We start from the raw sequence: 13067 nt of genomic DNA, 5'->3' as shown, positions 1-13067 counted from the left end.
GGCATTTGGTATATAGGACAATGTGTTCCTTGAGATCCTGATATGGTTTAGTTTGTTTTGTTTCCAAGTTGCTAGTTAAAACCATTCAGTATTGCTAAGATATCTTGATAATCAAAATGCTAAGAATGAAAAGGAGCATATGAGAAAGCTTTGATGCAAGAAAATTAAAATGTACTGAAATTCTTTTATTCAGTTACTTTTCTATGCTCTTTGAATATTTATTCCATGTATATATACTTTGTGGGGTTGAAATCTAGTGGCAAATGTTTGAAATGCTACTAAATAAGTGATAGATTTTTAGTAGTTCTGTGATTAGTTTGAAGTAATGAGCTTGCATGCAGAATGATTTTGGGCACTGACATAATGTAAAGAATAAGCTCATTTTCTGGGGTTTTGTGTGACTTACGTGCACTGAAACAATTTTGTACTTATCAGGGTTTGGGTACAGATGTATTTAATAGGAGTAGAATATGACTCTTTCTGAGTGGTGGTTCAATGGTAACTGCTGTGTTAATTTCAAATCCAAGATACCGTTTAAGGATCAGATTGACTGGTGCAGTGTTCATCCATTTTATAAACAATTCAATGAGGATCAAAGGGCCTTTAAAAGTAAAGCTGAATCATGAGCGGTATGCCCCATAAATGTGACCAGCATACATAGGAGGTAGAACGAAGGGAATATTGTTGCCTTTCTTTCCCTTGGCTTTGGTAGAGTTCTAAGCAGTGTAAGGATGCAGATTCCTTATTGTCGACTGATGGGTTTTAAAGATCGGTTGATGTTGTTGTTCTTGGTGGTGAGAAACTGTTTGAAAAGAGGTGATCTATCTCTTGCGATGCATCTTTGTTTTCAGTTTGGGGACCAAACTGTAGGCCAGTGAGTTCTAGTGGTACCAAATGTAACAGCGGAACTCCAGGAGTGGGCTCTGTACAGTAGCATATGTAGGGAAAAATAGTACTGAAGCTTGTAAATGTTGTCAGGATCTGAATTTATAGGGGTGCAAGTAGGACTTGGTTTGGTGTGCCATTGCATTAAGGTCTCTGAGGGGTAAATGGTGGTTGAGACTTCTGTTGCAGATTGAGTGAGGGTAAGAAAGTTGTTGGGCATATCCTTGGTGGACACTTCCCTCCTCCTGCCAATATTTTATACTTTTGTTGGAGGTCACTTCTATTAACTTGTTAGGTTTTTCTTGAATAAAACAGTGTTTAAGAATTGCTATTATTCCTTAAGTAATGTATTAGCCCTTTTGTCTCCTCCTTATTGGTCCATGCAGTTAGTGTCAGAAGATTCCAGCTAAAATTGCTAGAAGCAAAATACAGACTAACACTGCATCTAAAACTTTTATAAATAAAGACTAATACTGCATCTAAAACTTTTATAAATAAGCATATTGATTCAATAAACTGCAGGAAGTTTATGCTCTCCGACACAATTGATGAAGCTGTGTTCACAGATGATGCTGGATTTAGGTATTGGGCCTGTGTTAATAAACGCTTGCTGTTTCAAACAAGTGTTTCTGCTGTGAAGTAACATATTTTTTGCAAAAATATTGAATATAAATCAAATTATGATGCAAAATGGAAATCTTTGGCTTTGTTAGCATTCAGTGCATGTTCCAGACGGATTACATGTGCTTCTCAAGTGTGTGTGACCAACATTCATGACTTAGCTGCTTTTATATTTCTTTATCACAGGGTAAACTGAGACCTTATAAATCACAACATATGGAATAGAGCTACCTGAATGATTATAGGTAGTTCTAGATGGACTGAAATCTAGTAGGTAAAGTTTTCAGGATTTTGTAATTCATGATCATAGATTTAATTTGCATGGGCAGTGTTTGAAATCTCAGTGGAGGAACACTTGAGTATTTTACTTACTGTTACCATATGTATTGTTTTGTAAGATCTTGATTTTTTTTTTTTTAAATTTACTTAATTTACCTAATCATACCCATAGCCAGAGTTGTATCCAATACCCATATTTATACTTAGATTTGCTATATAGAAAGTGATACTGTTAAAAAAAGTAAATCTTTCACCAAGACAGTAACTGTCCATTTGGGCTCCACAGGTTGAGCCATGCCATTTCATAAGGGCAGGGGCTGGTGGGTATTTGAGATACAGCTGGAGTAGTTGATTTATCATAGCATATTGTGTCAGTTTTATAAACGTAATTTTTTCATGAAGCTGACCACCAGTTTTTTGATAGCCTGTAAAACCTCTGTCTGAGAACAATTGCTGAATCTTTGTTGCTGTCTTGCTGACCAGCGTGGAGCTGTAGTGGGTTGTAGTTCAGTGTATTTAGCTTCTCTGATGGCTACAGTGGTAGAAAATAGATCTGTGCTTTTAATGTGTCACTGACTGTTACTGGAGTAAGGTCTGATTGAGCCTGGGGTTCAGAAAATAAGTATGGACATTCTGGTTTGCTGCTTCCAGTGGCATGTTTTTGTTTTTCTCTCCTTCATTGCTCTGTCAGTGCTAAGCAGTTGTTCCACAGTAAGTATTTTTCACATTATGAGCAATATGGATTGAAATAACTTTAGAAAAATCATTGTTTATGAGATATTATTTTAACATTTAGTGCTATTCTATGTGATTCTCCTGGAGTCATACAAGAATAAAATTAATTGTGGCTGTATTTTAGCATGCAAATTTCTGATATTAGCAGATTGAGGGTTCAGATCATGGTCTCCTAAATCTTGCAGTCAAAGCTTGTTTGCAGTGATACTAGTAGCAAACCTACCCTATTAAATTAAATACAACATATATTGCTTTTTAAGACTACTATGAGGACTGCTGCTGATACTCCTTGTTTTTACAAAGGCATTTCTCATTTGATGGTTTGGAATGTTACTGTTTTCTTCAGAAACACTGCAGATAGTTTGACAAAAGTGCTTTTTTTCTAAAACGAGAAACAAAACCCAAAAAACCATATGAATGAAGTGCTGAAGTTTTGGTGTAGCTTAACTTAGGGCAATGAGTTAATATGCAGGTGTTTGATGAGGAAATTGTGGCTGCACTCGCTATATCTGTAACAGGCACAGGCTGCAAAATTCTTGGTATGTTGTTTTGATTGCAGAAATCCCTCTTAATATAACTTAGGTTGTTTGGAAGATTGTGAGGATGGAATCACTCCTTCATTGGCAGAGGCTGCATTTTCACTGTCAGTGTTTGCTGATACAGATGCGCCCCTTCGTATTTTATGATCTTTCCAGTAATGCTTTCCGTATTTTTTTTTCATACGTTTCCTTTGTTTTTTTCCTCACTGTGAAAAACGACTGCAATGTATTTCTAACATTGTTATTAGAAACGTTTTTGTTGCGTTGTTTCTTGGTTTGTTTTGTTTAGGCATGTTAATTTGGTGTATTCCCTAGGTTGTCTGATGCTGCTGAATTTCTGAGAGAGAAAGAATTCAGTTGATCCACTGCCCCCCAGCCCTCAGTGCCTTCGTATCTCTCTCCTGCTATACAAATTATTTTTCTTGGATAACATGTTGTGGTTCAGGCCCTTGCGCTGTTATTTTAGGTCGCTGTAACAGTTAACTAATAAGTTAACTATATTTATCCCTTGCAGAAATTCTGTATTCTGGTCTTGGACCAAATACTTCATTGTAGTTGCTTAGGAGAAGTGAGCTTTTTGTAGTTAGTCAAAGTTTTTATTTTGGGGGGAGTGTTCTTGTTTTTTTGTTGCGAATTGCTTTTTCTTTTTTTCCCTTCTAATTTTCATAGTAACCTAAGACTGTCTTCAGTTCCGCTATGAAGATGTGATCATATCTGAAGATATGATCAGGTGGAAATGAATTTTTGGAATGATTATAGGCAGGGGGCAGCCTATAATCTCTTCTCACTGAGTCATTGCCATGTATGTAGTCGATATGTCGATTTCTTTTTGTGCAGGAGGAGTTTCTGGCAATTTCAAGAAAAGGCATTTGAATGTTTTTTCTTTTAAAATTGTGGTAATTATTTAATTCTTATGATTGCTGCAAATTATTAGGTTTCTTTAGTTGTGCTTTTTTTTGGAGGTTGATGCTTAAATTCACATGCAGGGATTAGAGTTTGTCTTTCTCAGTTTTGTATTTTTCCAGGATTGTTTCAGTGTATAGTTTCATAGCACTTTTGCATACCAAAGCAACTTGGGGAGCAGTTTGTTCTGGGGGTGTGTGTGTGCATGTACATAAGCGTCATTTACATGAAAATAAAGACATTTTCCTTGAGCTGTTTCCTTGGCATAAACAAGAAAACAGTGCAGCCTGGCACTGATGCTTACATGACACTGTGGGAAAAATTTCCTTCACAGTTCAGTTGGTTTTATGTTTTTCTGCTCCCTTTTCCCCTCGTGTAATTAAAGTACAGGTAAAGCTGCATACTTCACCTGAGCGGGTTTTGGCCCGTGAGCAGTGTGTCACTGGTGAGCCAAGTGCTCCACCTGCCTTTCGGTTTGTTTACCAGGAAATCAAGATGTGTAAACTGCAGGAAGCACTGTTTGACCCTCTCTGACAGTATCTCATTACAATAATTGCTAATCTCTGAATAAGACAGCCATGTTTTGTGTGTAACACAGAGGGAGCTTGTGGTAGATTTTAGATGCTTCCTTAAATACAGCTTCGTCAGCGCTTGCTTGGATTGAATTTTCGGGATAGCTTTTGACAATAGGCATCTGGCGACCTTTGGGTTCAGCAGACTCGGACATGATAGCATGTGTGCTTTCTTCCTTCTTGACTGAGAAAGAAAGCAAACAACAAAAACCTCCGAGACCAAACCCTCGGCTTGTTTTGGAGTGCTGTCACTGCTCTGTAGCGACAGGATAATGGCTACTTCCTGATTAAACCCCTCTCCGCAGTAAGCTGTTCTTGTTTTTTATCTGTTCTCCTGTAATGCCAAGTGTTCGGTGTTTTTCTTCTGTGTTTCCTTTCCCCACCTTCCCCTCTCCCCTGCACCTGCCCCCCGGCCTTCCCTGGGTTAATAGTTTGAAATGTTTACAGATTGAAGAAGAATATAAGAAGAGTTTATAGAGTAGCATTTTTTTTTCTTTTTTATTTTTTAAACAACTACTGCTTGTTGTAATGCTTATCTGGCAATAGTGATTAGCAGAACACCTGATTTTCATGAGATTAAAAAGCCCCAAACCGTTGAAGTCTATTTAGGTTTTAGCCAACTAGTATTACCTTTAAGAAAAATTTTGATGAATACTCAGTGGACAAATGTAGTGACATAGAATGCATGTGTTTCAGGCAAATTCTGAGGTATTGATATTTTCATAATATTTTTATCACTTCCAGAACTGTTTCCTGTCAAACAAACTTAGTCTTTCAAATCAAACAAAACAGTCTTTTTGTCAGCTTTTCTTATATGATCGTGTGAGTGCTGTTTCTGTCTTTATTAGAGTTGATGTGTTATTTTTACTTCAAGTAATTTCTCAGCCCTTGCTGCTGAGGACCAGGTGAGTGTAAGCTATCACTCAGGGCACAGGTGTGGTCTTTTCTCAAGAGTATCAGTCTAATAGATTTCATATTGTAAAACAATGGTTGCAGCATGTTTTTGGTCTCACTCGGCTTGTTACATGGGTCTACAATGATTATATTTTACTTACAGTTAGTCTTGTATAAGTGGCATAGCATTTGCCATAGTGCTGTACATGCCATGGATTAATGTTACTGGCCTTCTGTAGTATACAGTACCAATTCTCGGTGATTTTGTGGAAGTTTAAAAAAGTGCTGAATTAAATGTTGCAGTTCTGGTATAAATTAATAATAAAATAATATTGTGTTCTTGGTACCAAAGACTTGTTTTCCTTTTGTAAACTAGAGTATAAAAAACCTTGTAGTGAACTCCTAACCAAAATCATTGTTGCTCTTCAAAAGTCCACTTTTTCTATTATTATGTTTTATGTGGAAATAAAAGGATGTACAATTTCATTTAGTAACAGGACGTATCCATTGTGTTGACAGAAACTGGAACTGAAAATGAAAAATGGAGAAAATGTATGATTCAGTTAACAGAGAGAGATGTTTTTTATAATAGATGGTTAAAAAATAGATATTGAATTAAACAGCTATTAAAAATCTTGTGAAGTAGACAGCATATATGAGATATCTGTTTTGTTCACTCCATGAAAAAAACAAGTAGGTGAGGAACAGCGTTCCTCCAGCTTGAGGAAGAAAGAGGTTTTTGGACATGCTCGACCTATTAGTTCACATGAGTTGTTAGCTATAGAGAAAAGGGTGTGGTCAACGGAGTGGCTAGAGCATGTAGATACAGGTCTGTTTTAAGGAGAGCAAGGCAGGAAACACGCCGTGGGGAGGAAAGGAAGAGGGATTCAATGTGTTTTACTTTCTTAAAGGGTTCTCCTCTTCGCAAGGTGGTGAAAATGTGGTATATGGAAGCCTTGACTTGAACTGCTCTTTCCCCAAAATACTTGTGGTGTATTCTGAGGATTGCTGAGGAATGAGTGCCATTCTCTCTGAAACGATGACCTTTTCATCTTGAGAACAGTGACTAAAAGACAAAGGTTTCACAGGATAGCCATAGGTTTTATATGCATGCTGCCTCCCTTACAACCCCTTTAATACTGGTATTTCATTTGGAAGCCCAGTAACCTGGAGTACTATCCTATGCTCTAATGTGTCTTACAAAACAAGATTCTCTTGAAGTTATTTTAAACAAAATACTGAATTGCTGCTGTTAATAGATAAACTTTATATGATATTCCAATTAAGTTACAGTAGTGCTTAATATTGACTCTGTCTATGAAATATCCTAGAGTTTGGTGACCAGCAAAGCATACGGATTGTCTTCCAGCAGATTACCTTGTTGTGCAGCTGTCTTCTTGTACCCCTGCTCCTTTTTTTCCAATGTCCTGCTATCTGGATGTTTTGAAAAGGTTTCCCTTGCTGTTTGCAATCTTTGTGCATATTCTACCACTGAGGAGACTCTTAAAGCTTGGTGCCTCACAGCTGACCTTGTTGGCTCAAGCTTCAGCTTAACTTACCAAACCTGATTCTGGAAGAACAGGTAGAACAGCCCTGATGGGAGCTGCAGGAGCTGCTTTGCCCAAGCTGCCAGGGGGAAGGGAAGTGTGGCAGGCAGCAGTGGCCAAGGGATACAGCTGTTTTTGCTGTGCAGGGAAGAGAAGTGCCATAGATCCTCACGGAGCTCTTGGATTGAGTGATGGGTGGCAGGAGTTGGGGCTGCTGCTCCCCTACTACACGAGACAGCCCCAGCTTTATCTGCCAGATGTGACCGTCACTGACTGCTTGTTTTTGCAGAATGCCTTTAAATTTTGAAAGAATGGTTTATTGCAATCTGTATCACTGTTAATCTTTAAAGGGTTTTCAAGCTTTGCAAGAAAACAACACCTGGTACAGCAAAAGTGGACTCCTGTGTTTTAACCAGTGTTTTTTAATCATGTAGGAAAATGTAATGTGTAGCATGTGGCTTTGTTAGAGCTTGAAATCTAGATACAGTACTTCTGTTTAGAAGATGGAAGTATGGATTACCTATTATCTTCATTCTTTCCAGTTTGTGAAAATAAAAATGCGATCTAGCAGGCTTTTTTTGTGTCTAAGCACTTATTTCAAAGTTTGTAAATAATACCAAGATGTCAGATTTGCATCTGTTTGGTTTGTGAAAATAATGTTGTGAAGGGAGACAGCCAGAATAGTCTTCTGACACAGTAATACCTGCTGTGGCTTCTCTTGAGGCTGTTTTATTTTTTTGTATCTTAAGACCCCCATTATTTTCCCTTGTAGTTATTCTGTTTACCTAAACTTTAGTAGACTCTGTTGTTGTTCTATGGAGGCTTTGTTTTGCTTAAATGTCTCCATTTTTAAAAAAAGTCATGATACCTTTTAAATTGGAAGAAACAATGAACAAATAACCTAAGAAAGATACTTTGGAAAAGAGAGTGAATGCTACTGATGAAGCTGACTCAAAAAATTGTGGCACATAATGCTTCCTTCAGGAACTGGTTCTGGGTTTCCAAAGAACCATGAGAGTGCAACTGCATGAAAATGTGGAAACCATTTGCCTGTGTCTCAGCATGTTAGTGGGAACTATTACATTCCTGCCAGATGACACTGCAAGGTGCTTTTAGTAGTTGAAAACTGAGGAATTAGCATTCCTCAATGATAGGTTTTTTAGTCAAGGTGCCAAAACTCAGTCAGTGATGTGAGAGGCTGATAGACTTCTTCTCACTCTCCCTTGGGCTAAAACTAGTTTTCGTTGGCATTGGAGAACCTAATGTACAATTTAGACGTTTGGCTTTTTCTCTTTTTGTTTAAACGCAGAATGATATTAATGTCAGAATAATAAGACTGAAATTGGGTGATATTCTAAAACAAAATCAGGACCCATTGCAAAGCCTGAGGCTGGTACAGGAACACACTGAAAAGATTTGTTTCTCCTGAATGCTTTTCTGGAATTCTGACTTGGTAGTCATAATTAATTTCTCATCAGAGTATGCTGGTGGTTATAGTTTTTAGCAATATTTGAAGGACTAGGATAAAAACTTAAGTTGTTAGGATGAAAAACTCAGAAACAAACTCCAAACAAACCAACCCTCCTCCAAAATCTCAAGACCATTTGTTAGGAAGGACTTTGGCTACCATTCTTACCCCTTCTTACTTGTTAGAGTATATGTGGTCTGTAAGTTCAAGACAGCACGATAAAAGAACCCTTTATTTAGCATCCTTTTTCTTACAGGGCAGTGCCCATGGACAAGTTCTGAGCTAGTTATTTTGACACACATGGTGTTCATACACCAAAATAGATACTGGATTTGTAGTTATTTCTTCCCTAAATTACATTTCCTTTAGATTATGTTTTTAAATATTAACTGAAGTTTTCACTACGCAGTCATTTCTTCATTTTTTTTTTTTCCCCCCCCCGGAATGAAGCAAAATAATACCAAGTGGGCAAAACACATTGTTTGTAATGACTCTTTTTGATAGTTCTTGTATTGGAGCAGATACTTTTAGCTGTTGGTTTAATGCCTCCTATTATTATTTGGCAAAGTTAGGCAAGATTCAGATACAGCAGCATGTTTGGCACGAGCACTGTTGAATTTTAACCATCGTAGGCAAGCCTGTGGCAGCTTTTGCCGTCAGAGGTTCGGCAGGACACTCCCCCGTAGGAGTTTTCTGCAGCTCTGCTGGTGCCTGTCATTGGAGCTAAGCCCCATCCTGAGCTTGAGATCAAGTCTAGCCTTTGAACGATAGGAAGAGGTGTACGATACGGTGGCTAAACAGAGCTGAGTTTCTGAGTGGCAGAGTACTACCAGAAAAGCAGAAAATTTGCCTCTGTCAGATTGAAATTCAGGTTTTGGAAAAGCACAGGAAAAAAGGCATTGACTTCAGCTGTCCCAGTTTTTTTGCTGATTTTTGAACTACTGTTGCATAGGATTTTTAGTGTGGGTTCCTATTCTTACGGTGGTTCAGAGCCACTCTAAGCAAGAATTTTTGCTGTGTATTTAAAAAATGTTGTACTGATTATCAATATGGAAAGATTGAATAATACTTCATATTTTTAAAGTTATAGAGGTAGTTGTAGGTAATTTGCTCAGTGCCCTCATAAACTAAAGTAATAAATGCAAGTCTAGCTTCTGTAGAACAAGATGTGGTAGTACTAGAATCTAGTGCAAATAAACCCCAAGCTATTGAGGTCTCATAATGAGAATATTTAAAAAACAAAAGATATGTGGGGAATGGAAGAGTGAGCTTTTACATTGAAACTGGAAACATATCTTTAAGCTGAACTGTTAGGCATGAAAATAAAAACTGATATTCATCCCAAGACAGTATAAAACATTGCGACGATCTGTTGGTTTGTTGGTTTAGGGTTTTTTTAGGAACAGAAAGGTTTCTGAAACCTCAGTTCTGAAATGATAAATCTTTGTTTTGGTTTGATGACAAATTCTGGTGAACGTGCCTCTTTGGGGCATTTACCAAACTGGTGCCAGAGAATCTTTGCATTTGAATGTTCTTTATGTGCTATTATTTTAGCCTCTGCAGTTATAACGAGAGTCCAGCCTTTGCATCGATTTTATGTGGTAGCAGTGTTTCCTTGCTGTTTACAGTCTTAGGGGCGTAGGAGTGCAGAGGTGTGGTGCCTGAGCCGAGTGTCCATAAGCCTTAATGTGTGCACACAGCTGCCCTGTACCATTGCCACCCTGCTGTCCACGTCCTGAGTGCTCCTCTTCTGGAGCTGGATGAATTGCACAGCTTTGCCATTGGTGAATGTACCTGACAGGATGGTTCCTTTCTTCTCTGAAATTTGCTGTGCTGTGAGAAGTGGCTTGGGCAGCTGCTTTTGTAGGGTGAGCATCCCTGACTGCAAGTGTGTACATCTGAGTAAGAAGCTATCCCCATCTACTTCTGTGTCTTGAGGGTGATGGTGTCAACTTGTCCTTTCCTAACCCTTCAGAGAAATGAAAATGAGTGAAGGGATGTGTGTTCTTAATAAAAGTGGTAACTGCTAAACGTGGATGTATAAAGTTGATAACCCCATACAGAATAACAGATAATGCAGGTAGATCTTATTTTAGGAGGGTAGGTTCAGATTAGATGTTGGGAAGAAATTAGGGGGGCAAGGCACTGGCGCAGGTTGACCACAGTGATGGTGGTCTCCCCATCCCTGACACTGTTCCAGGCCAGGTTGGACGGGTCTGTGGGCAGCCTCATCAGTGGAAGACGTCCCTGCCTGTGGTGGGCTGTGTGTCTGTATGCAATGAAACAAGCTTTTAAGGTCCCTTCCATCCAAACCATTCTGTGGTTCTGTTTATATATTTGTTTAAACCGGACTCTTGGTGGTGTTATTCTGGGTTTGAAACATTTAAGGAGGCTTGGGTCACTTCAACATTAAGTGCCTCTCTGTGGTGTTGTGTTGCCTCATAGGTACTTAGTGTGGCCATACACTTTTTGTGGACAGATGGGATAGATGAGATTTCTTGCCCAGCATTATGCAGCTTTCAGTAATATATTCTGAGGTTTGCCCGGAAGTGAGGCTTACAGAGGATTGTAGTTGAACCTGACTGTGTGCCCCTCCTGCCTCTGTGGAATGTATAGTGAATTATAATGCCCTCTGTCATTTGTAACTATTCTTTCTTTACCATAATCATGAAGTGTGTGACTGCAGAAATATTCAAAGCGACGCTTATTTCTAGGGGAAAGCAACTTGGTTACTTGAAAATAGGAGAAAGTAAGTTTTTGAGTTGCAACTTATTTTGCATGTATTGTTTAATGATGTGTTTATCCTGTTGGATAGAATCAAAATAGATGCATTGTTTAAAGCATCATTTTATCCTAAGACTACTTAAAATGGCCACTACATATTAATAAAGAATTAGAATGGCAATTGATTCCCTTCTTTGTTTCTGTTTTTGCCAGGCCAGTAGTTATACTGAACTTGAAAGTTCTTTGATCTGCTTTGAAGTGGCTTTTAGTAAGTCACCTTATATGGGTAAAGGCTGTTAAAATACATATTTACGTAATTGTACATCTATGTGATTTTATGAATGTTTTCACTGCTGTGGATTCTGATGCAATAAACCATGAATAGTTGTATCACTGATTGAATATGAGTGATGTGAGTCAGGGGAAGGCTATAAAGTCCATTTAAAATGTAATGCAGGAATGTACAGTGCCTCACACAGTGTAACTGGCAGTAATGTATTAAGTGTATTGGTGCATAGAAATGTCTTTTTATAGTGTTTTTGAAACACAAGCCAGTCTTGCTGATGATTAGCAAAAAAAGGTTTTATTGTGGTGGTTGATTTAGTAAAATAAGTTTTGTTGTGGTGGCTTTTTTCCTAGAGAATTTTACATAAAGTACTTAGAGTAAATTATTGAAAGTGACATAATTACAGCAACATCCTGCGAAATTTGCAATATGTAGCAGTTAACTTGGCTTTTATGGTTTGTACAATATTTGAGACAGTGGATCTCATTAATTATATTGGCACTTTTATTTGAGTTTTAAGACTCTCAGTGTGTAAAACATCAAAGCAGTAGTAGACTGTGTGTTGGAAGGCCTGTGACCAGTACAGCAGGGAGCATCGCTGGGAGCCCCGGGTGTCTGTAGTCTGTAAGGAACTGCACCCATTCCTGTGGTACCTCACTTCCTTCTCACCTGAGGTTTGGTCGGTGTGCTTGCTTGTTTTGTGGGGGTTTTGTTTGGGCACACCACTGGTTTTAAGCCCTCCCTGTTTCTGTGACCCTTGTGGAAGGTGTGAAATGCACAGGTACTGCTGAGTCACTTCTAGGCTATCACCCATCCTCTGTATTTACCTTCTGAGCATGACCTTTTTGGACACTGCATTTTGCATTTGTGATGTGCTGGACTGTGTGGTCTGAGACACTCTGATGTGCTTCCCTTCATCAGCTGCAAGATTTCTGGCATCAGAGCACTCATTGGCACAGGAACTAGTGGCAGACTGACAATATTATTATGACACAACTAAATATCTTGCTGTAAGGCAAGAAAACACAATATTGTGGGTCTCTTTTATAGTTGGGGGTCATAAAGTTGTTAAAAATTTCACTTGGTCATTGAGAAAGCATAATTTTTACCCAACTTTTTGTGTTACAGGTAATAATTGAAATAATGAAGTAGTAATGGGGGTGTAAAAGTTAAACTGGAATTTGGAGTTTATATGTCTTCAAAACACATTTCATAGTATTCGCACATCCCAGCTAACATTGATAGGCTACTGAATCCATGATACTATCCCGTGAAGAGAATTACTCCTTTATACCTGTTTAAGAAAGGGGTTTTTCTTCTGCGTTAGGGTATATTTTGAAGATTTTGAGCATAGAATAGGTAGGTGATTGACTGTAAAGAAATTTCAACTTGATATATTTGAAAATTATTTGAATATTGTTTGATTTAGTAAACTTTTATTTTTTAATGTTTCTATTTTTATTAAACATTAATAATTTTTCCCCCCAAAGACCAATATTTTTCTTGTGTAAATCTTCACATGCTTCCTTCTTTGTTCCTTTTTTTACTGAGAGATTTACTTTCTGTTTTCGTTGGGTTCAGTTGCATTAATGATTATTATTCACCATGGAAAAT

Source organism: Sylvia atricapilla, chromosome 7 (assembly GCF_009819655.1).
Source record: "Sylvia atricapilla isolate bSylAtr1 chromosome 7, bSylAtr1.pri, whole genome shotgun sequence".
In the NCBI taxonomy this organism is placed as follows: domain Eukaryota; kingdom Metazoa; phylum Chordata; class Aves; order Passeriformes; family Sylviidae; genus Sylvia; species Sylvia atricapilla.
Note: the sequence above shows the minus strand (reverse complement) of the source record.